General features: G+C 45.7%; 1 protein-coding gene across 1 annotated transcript in view; it reads right to left on the bottom strand.

Moving 5' to 3' along the window:
* Positions 1 to 7301, bottom strand: part of Lcp1 (lymphocyte cytosolic protein 1) — a 96836-nt gene that overhangs the window by 45910 nt on the left and 43625 nt on the right. Inside the window, exons 2-3 of the mRNA XM_026783173.1 lie at positions 4069 to 4133; positions 2033 to 2151 (exon numbers count right to left, since the gene is read on the bottom strand). The gene's annotated coding sequence lies outside the window, so the exon portion shown is untranslated. The remainder of the gene's footprint in view (positions 1 to 2032; positions 2152 to 4068; positions 4134 to 7301) is intronic.

The following is a 7301-nucleotide window of genomic DNA, read 5'->3' as shown; positions in this document are numbered from 1 at the left end:
GGCTCTTGAAACCCAGACCACCCCCTGCCCCACCCTGACTCTTATGACCTTGGGCCAACAATTTCAAGACTAAAACCGCTCCTTGATAGCTCAAGGCACTTAAGAGGATTCCAAGTGCTCACAGGGCTACAGAAACAGGACTTGCTGCACTAGACTCTCCAGATCTATACACTACATAACCACAAACTCAACCAAGTTCAGACTGAAGCATCTTCTAAAACACTGGGGTTTGCACAGAACGCAGCAATGCAAGATCTTACACTGTAGTACTTAGGCAGTCCTAAGGTATACAGGACTGGGCGTCTGCAGCTTCGAGACTCTGCAGAGGTCCTCCTTCGGTTCTAATTTAAATACACACATCGGAATGCTACGTTACTCACTGGCCACCCTTCTCCAAAAGGGTGCAAGCTAGAAGCATCAACCAAGTGAAAACACTGGAAGTTTTTCCAACGCCACTGACCGTTGCAAGGCATAGCATACAATGGATATAAAATTTCAAATAGTCCTACCAGACACAGATTGCTCCTGAACCGGCTCCCTGAGCAGCCACTGCCAACCGCCTCAACGGTATCTTTGTCAGGGCTGAGACCCGGAAGAGCCCTCCCTCATGCTTCTGGCCTGAGTAAGAAACTGTGCATTGGTAGCCTGGCAGGTGGAAGCTTCAGCAATCCAAACTCGGTTGGCATTAATTCTGCCATATTCATTTTTATTCTTTCCCAAATGTAAGGGGAAAATATTGACATTCCTTCATGTCTTCATTTATTTCCTTCTCATTACTATCTCTGATGAAAATATTGGAAGTATTTTTTTTTCAGTATTTCTAGTCCCGTCCTCCAGAGATTCCCATTTCTTGTTTGTTTGTTTGTTTCCTATTTTTAAACTAGCCAGGTAAGCTCTACAGGTGAGGACTCACGATCAATGCAACTTCCAGAAATTCATATTTATAGAAAAATGGCGAATCCCATTTAAACTGCCGACACAGACATTCTTTTGTAAAAGTTCCTCTAACAGAAACCAATTCTGACAAATTCTTGGTCCATTTGACACCAAGGTGTGCGTTGTTGAACCATCACAAGCTTTGCTAATGAAGAAACCTGTTTCTACTCTCCTTTTTAAGTTGCCCCACTGCCCTACTTCTCGGCCATAAGACACACTGAGCACGTGTGCTGGACAGCTTCTGCAGGTCACCTGTCGTGGGCTCGGCCGGTTGGGAAAAGCAAACAAAAGCGTAGATGCCTCGGTCCTTCATGGCTCTATGCTGCAGCAGTGTGCTAGGACTTCCTTTGCACACAGGAGGCCTTCCTCCAGAATTCAACAGTTCATTCACCCACATGGCCTTTCAGCCTTAACAAATTATCCAGACAGCACTACAAAAGTAGCACGAGCCACCCACACAGGCAGCTTTGGATTTTAGAGACTGGATGGAAGAGAGGAGACCTCTAATTCTATGTAGTTAGAAAACACAGGCATGAAAAACCCGCTGTCAAAAACCACTCACAGAACCAGCCCCACGTTTGGTAACATGACCTAAGATGTTAAAGGAGCCACTGAGTGGCTATAAGGAAGTTTGCTTTTTTTTTTTCTAAAGAAAAACAACCACAGAAGCTAAAATTAAACCACCCCCCATTAGTATAACGAGAAGCAAAGTCTAAATGATCAATATGCATTTTCCAGAAAACATTTTAAAGTTGACCAAATCAGAGTAAATAGCCTTCCTCAAATAGAGCAGTCAGCAGGTATCAAAGCATGGTTTGGCTTTCAAGATGGGGAGAAAATAAGTTTCTTTACGGGGTGTGCTGATAACCTGATAACTGCAGAGAACTGGGCAAGAACCAAGCCAGAGAACATCATCCCCATTCCCCGGCCACCCTAGGTGGCTGCAGGTCCTGATTCTTAGAGGGAGGCAGGGCACCCAGGCCTCAGAGGACAGGTGCCCAACCATTTCAAGGTAAACTCCATAGTCCCCAGCAGCATAACCCCAGCTGTGCCCCCAAACACTCCCAACAAGCCAAGGGGCAGGCAGCAACTTTACCTTGTAAAGAAACTGTCCTTGGTAGCGCTGCTGTGTGGTCAGGGACACCAGTCCTTCAGTTCTGCAGAGCAGCCCTGTCAAGCCCAAGCCGGGGTGTGTGGTCACAAGGCAGGAAGTAACTACGGTGACAAATCACCAGCCAGGAAAGAAATAGATTTTGTCTTTATAAGGACATTTTACTCAACTTTTTTTTCTCTCAAGTCTCCTCCCCCCCAAATCACCTGACAACAGGTCACAGTGAAATCCAGAAGCCACCTTCCACTTCCTCTTCTCTCTGAGCATTTTGCTCTTTCCCTGGGTCTCTCTCAGCAGGCCCTGGGCTACTTAAACCCTTCAGATCTCAGATAGGGGAGCGAAGGTCAGCTCCCTGGCTGGCCCAACTCTTTTGTCTGACTCTAGTTGCTAAAAGCAAAACCCGGGAGCCTACCTACTTTCAGCAGGGATAAACAAATTCTTCACTTCTCATGGAAGCTCCAAGGGAAAGGTTGGTGTCTACCTGAGACACACTGAAAAGGATTCCCTATTCCGAACCCATTTAAACCCATTTAAACCCAACCCTTCCCAAATTCTTAATGATGAACTTATTGGTATAAACAAAACAAAAGGATCTCTTTAAGGACAGGGCCTGGAGAGGAAGGCTTCTTCCTATATTATTTACTCATTCTTTTATTTATAGAAACGCCCATGTGCTACAGATCTCTTTAACCCAATTAGAGAGTTCAATTATTCAGATGATCCCAGTAAAGAACAGTGGTGGATCATACAGGCAGCGATCGCTAACAGGCTAGCTTCATTTCTTCATACAGACCAAATCCCATCCTAGGATCAGATCTGAGCTCCGCTGACTGAAAATTGAGCACACTCAGCTCTGCATTTCCCGGACTCAGTATGTTTCCAACAGTGACAGAGATGTTGTCATTTAGCCTTGGGGATGTCTGCTGCAGTGAGGCCCCTGGGTAAGATGGCAAAAGTGACTTGTCATGCACCAGGTATCGGCATTTTCGGGGAGCCATGCCTGCTGTCAGGGCATAGCATCATCCCACGGACCGAGCTGCTCTGAAGACTTCCTTGGCTTTTCTGATTTCCTTACAAAACGTTCTTAGTTTTAACTCCCAAAGTTGAGATAAAGTCTGTCAGTTTATCTCCCCCATCAGCCTAGTGAGGCAATCTTGTACCCAAACCCTTAGGGCTCCTATTGGGCAAGAGGGTCTGCTCCAGAATGGGAAAACAGGGAGAAGGCTCAGTTTTCTCTGGATGTTGTCCAAAAGAACATTCTAGAAATGGTTCTGGTATGAACTGACAACTCTCTTTGGGTGTAGCAGGCAAGAGTGAGGTGGTGAGTAGGACCCCAATTAAGTGGCAAAGAGAGGTCAAGGGCACCTGACTTCTCAAAGAAATATCCAGACATTGTAACATGATTAATAAGAACCCAGAGACAGATCTTCAACCTGAAGATCAGAAAAGCAAAACAGCCAGCCACTGGCTCTTACCTTGACCTCAGCCTGAAATGGTGATCCTGCCTCCAGGAATCTCAGAATGAGACTGTGTGTGAGAGCTGTCTCCTCTCATTTTATATTCCTCTCTAGGAGCTGGGATTAAAGGCGTGCACCACTGGGGTTAGGCGTGCACCACTGGGGTTAGGCGTGCACCACTACCCGGTTTCTATGGCAGCTAGTGTGACTAATGGCATTAGAAGGTATGTGTTACCATTATCTGGTCTGTAATGCTGACCAGTGGGGTTGTTTTACTCTCTGATCTTCAGGCAAACTTTATTTATTAAAATACCAATGAAATGCCACTACAAGACATTGTCCATCTTGGACCGACCACATGACCCAGCAGTAAAAGGCTGGTGGTTTCCACCCCTGGGAACAGTCTTCACTCAGGGTCGTGCAGAAGGGCTCCACAGATGGTCTTAAGGGGGTGTGTACTGACGGTGCATCTGCCTGTATGCATCTACATACTTGTGGTTTCAGAACGGAGTAAAGGCCAACAGCCATGCTTCATGAAAAGGAACCAATCCACGTTTTGTTTACCTGGGAGACAGAAAACAGGAACATTCTGTGTGTGCTTTTGCCTGATCCCAGGAGATGGGAGGAATCTAGAAAAGAAAAAGAGGAAAAACATACTTAGGCCTCGGTTCCTCCAGTGTGTGAGTGTCTGCCAAGGCTGGTGATTGAGACAGAAAGAAAACAGAGCCATTGCTCTCGGGGAGGAAGAACAAAGCCTTGTGCAGAGGAACGTGTAAGTTGATGCTCAAGAGAGGGCAGAGGAAACCGGCGTGTTGTAGTGTGATGTAGAACAGGCCCAGATTTTCAGCCCGAATCTGGTTCTGGTCACAAAGACTTTGAGCCCCACTGGGCTTGCACTGAGGTGAAAGCCACCGAGCAGGACAGCGCTTATAGCCACCCAATCAACACAGCCCCTTCTCCCTCAGCATGAGCTCACCCTGCTCCTCCTCAGCCACCTGTCACTGCCCCCAGCCACTTCCTGGATTTCACCATTCAAGCCCCTCCCTCGTAATCTCACCACCTGCCTCTCTCCTGATGAAAATCTACCCAGGGGAAGCCAGTGTAGGGCAAGGCTTTTTTTTTTTTCTCTCTCTCTCTCTTCCTGTCAGTGTTTAAAATTGCATATTGCCTTTATTATGTTTAGGGATGTGCCTTGTATATCTAATCTCTCCAAGACCTTTATCATGAAGTTGGCCTTACCCTTTCTGAGGAGTGGATGGGGGTTTGGGTGGGAAAAAGGTGGGGGGGGGAAGCTGTGGTTGATATGTAAAATGAAAAGGAAAAAAAAAACTTTAAGTAAAAATTAAATAAAAATTGCTTGTGGTGGTTACACAGGACAATAACTTTGGGTTTTATTATTTTTTTGTTTCTCTGCAGACAGAATTCCCTTCTGCTCTGCACCCAGATACACCTCCCACCTTTGCTCCATCTGCTCTGTGTCTCTGCTTGACCCCCTCCTCCGCTGAGCCCCACCTTTCCTTCCCTTGCCTCTCTCTATGTCTCTTGCCCTCCCTGAACCCAACTGACACCAGGTCTACTCTCGTCAGGACCTCAATCTCCAAGACCAGATCACCTGCACAGGGGAGTGGCCGAGTAAAAATTCTGGCTCAGGTAACTGGGGTCAGAGGCCAACTTTACTGATGAACTGGTTGTATGACTTTAGACAGAGGACTGAATTTCACTGGCCTCCAGATCTTCATCCAGAAGATGGGAGAAGAGCAATGTCTGTTCAGTGCATTTGTTGAGAGGATTAAGTGCACGGAGGGGTAGCGATCTGGGAAAACTGCCTGTCACAAAGTAAGTGTTGTGTAAGCGCCAACTGCTTCTTTAATGTTTCTACCAGGCTGGGGACTAACCCCTTCACATGTATCGTCTCCTTTATTCTTCACCCATAACACATACATTGAATATTCTTTTCTTCAGCTCAGCAGTATCTTTATTGACATAGAATTCACATGATCTAACACTCACTCCTTCAAAATAGGCTTATCATTTGATCCCATCTGGACACACATTATGCCATACAATTCAAGAATATTTTGATCAACCCCCCCAAAGAAACCCAGTACCAATTAGCAGCTACTCCCTGCTTATCCGCATCTCCCACATCCTCAGCCATCCACCATGCCCTGTTTCTGTCTCTATGGATTTGCCTGTTCTCAACATAACACACAAATGGAACCATGGCTTCCTGTAGCCTTTTGATCTGGTTAAGGCAATGTTTTACTAGGTGGGCCTTGGAACCCTTGACCCTCTTGTCTCAGCCTTCTGAGCGCAACTGAGATTACAGGTTTGTTCCTTGATGACCAAGCAATCTCAGGTCTTTTGGGGTGTATTTGGTTGGTTTTCTCACTTAGCATGTTTTCAAGGTCCACTCATGCGGTACCATGTGCCACTACTTCATTTTTAATTACATTCTATTTTATCGACTTTGGGGTTTGCACAGACCATGGCACATAAGTTGGGGGGGGGGTCAGATGGCAACATTCGGGAGCCAGTTCTCCTCCTTCACCATCTGGGCACCAGGAACCAAACTCAAGTCAAGATTGGCGCCAAATGCCTTTACCTGCTGGGCATCTCACTAGCCCTTTGTTCCCCTAAAAGAATGATGCCCCATGTTTGAGATTGCACCACATGTTACAGCCCCTTGGTTGGTTGATGGCCATTTGGATGGCTCTACTGCTTTGGCACTGTGAGTCACGCTGCTATGAATGTTTGTACACATATTTTGTGTGGCTCTGCTTTTTGATCAAATGAATGTATGCATCACTTTAGAAGCTGCATATCACCCCAAGGCTGATGATAAAGCACCACTCTTGACAACTCTCCTGATTTCTCTTCCCTAGAGACAACCATTTTCAACAGACACTGTCCTTTCCTCCACTATCAGCTCCAAGCTATCTAATGCTGTACTTACACTATATCTTGACTGCTAAGATTCATGTGCATAGACACGAATATATACACTTATCTCTCCTTCCTATTTGGAAGTGAATTTGTTTCTCACCTACCCATTATCTAAAACAAGTTATAACAATGTTTTCATTAAATCAATATTTTGTTTTTAAAACGACTATCAAGACAGTCATAACTGGGCTGGGGAAATGGTTCAGTGGGTAAAGTACTTGCCATGCAGTGTGGTGAATTGATTTCAAATCCCCACACCCATGGGAAGCCAGGCAGGATCATATAGGTCTCTAATCCCAGCACTCCATACAGGAAGACCAAAGGTATCGATAGAAGAATTCCAGGAATATTGAGGGCCTGGCTTATAGAATGAGAAATAATAAAAAGAGCTTGTCTCAATAAAGGTGGAAAGGAAGAGGTGACATTTGAGTTTCTCCTCTGACCATCTGCATGCACCCAGAAGCACACCCATGTACACTCACACACACAAATACACACATAACTTACACACACACAACAACAACAACAACAAACAAAACATATAATGAAAAACACTCCCGAGCAATTGTATGCACTTTGCTAGGTTCTTACATACTTATGAATACCACACAGAACTCACTAACAGAGCTAAAATAAGACAAAACCCAACAAAACCGTACAGAGTCCCCTTGCAGGTGACAGGACAGTGAGGCATGCTCACCGAAACTCTCTCTGAGCAATGGTACACAGGGCGGTGAGCAGCTGTCACACAAATGCTCTTCACCTCGCTGATTCGGAGACACACCTTGCTTGGATTTTAATGGTGACTACCAGAATAAGGAACCAAAAGGCAGGTCATTAAACACCAGGTA

The sequence above is a fragment of the Microtus ochrogaster genome, chromosome 17, assembly GCF_000317375.1.
Source record: "Microtus ochrogaster isolate Prairie Vole_2 chromosome 17, MicOch1.0, whole genome shotgun sequence".
NCBI classification, from domain to species: domain Eukaryota; kingdom Metazoa; phylum Chordata; class Mammalia; order Rodentia; family Cricetidae; genus Microtus; species Microtus ochrogaster.
This window is presented reverse-complemented; position numbering and strand designations above follow the sequence as displayed.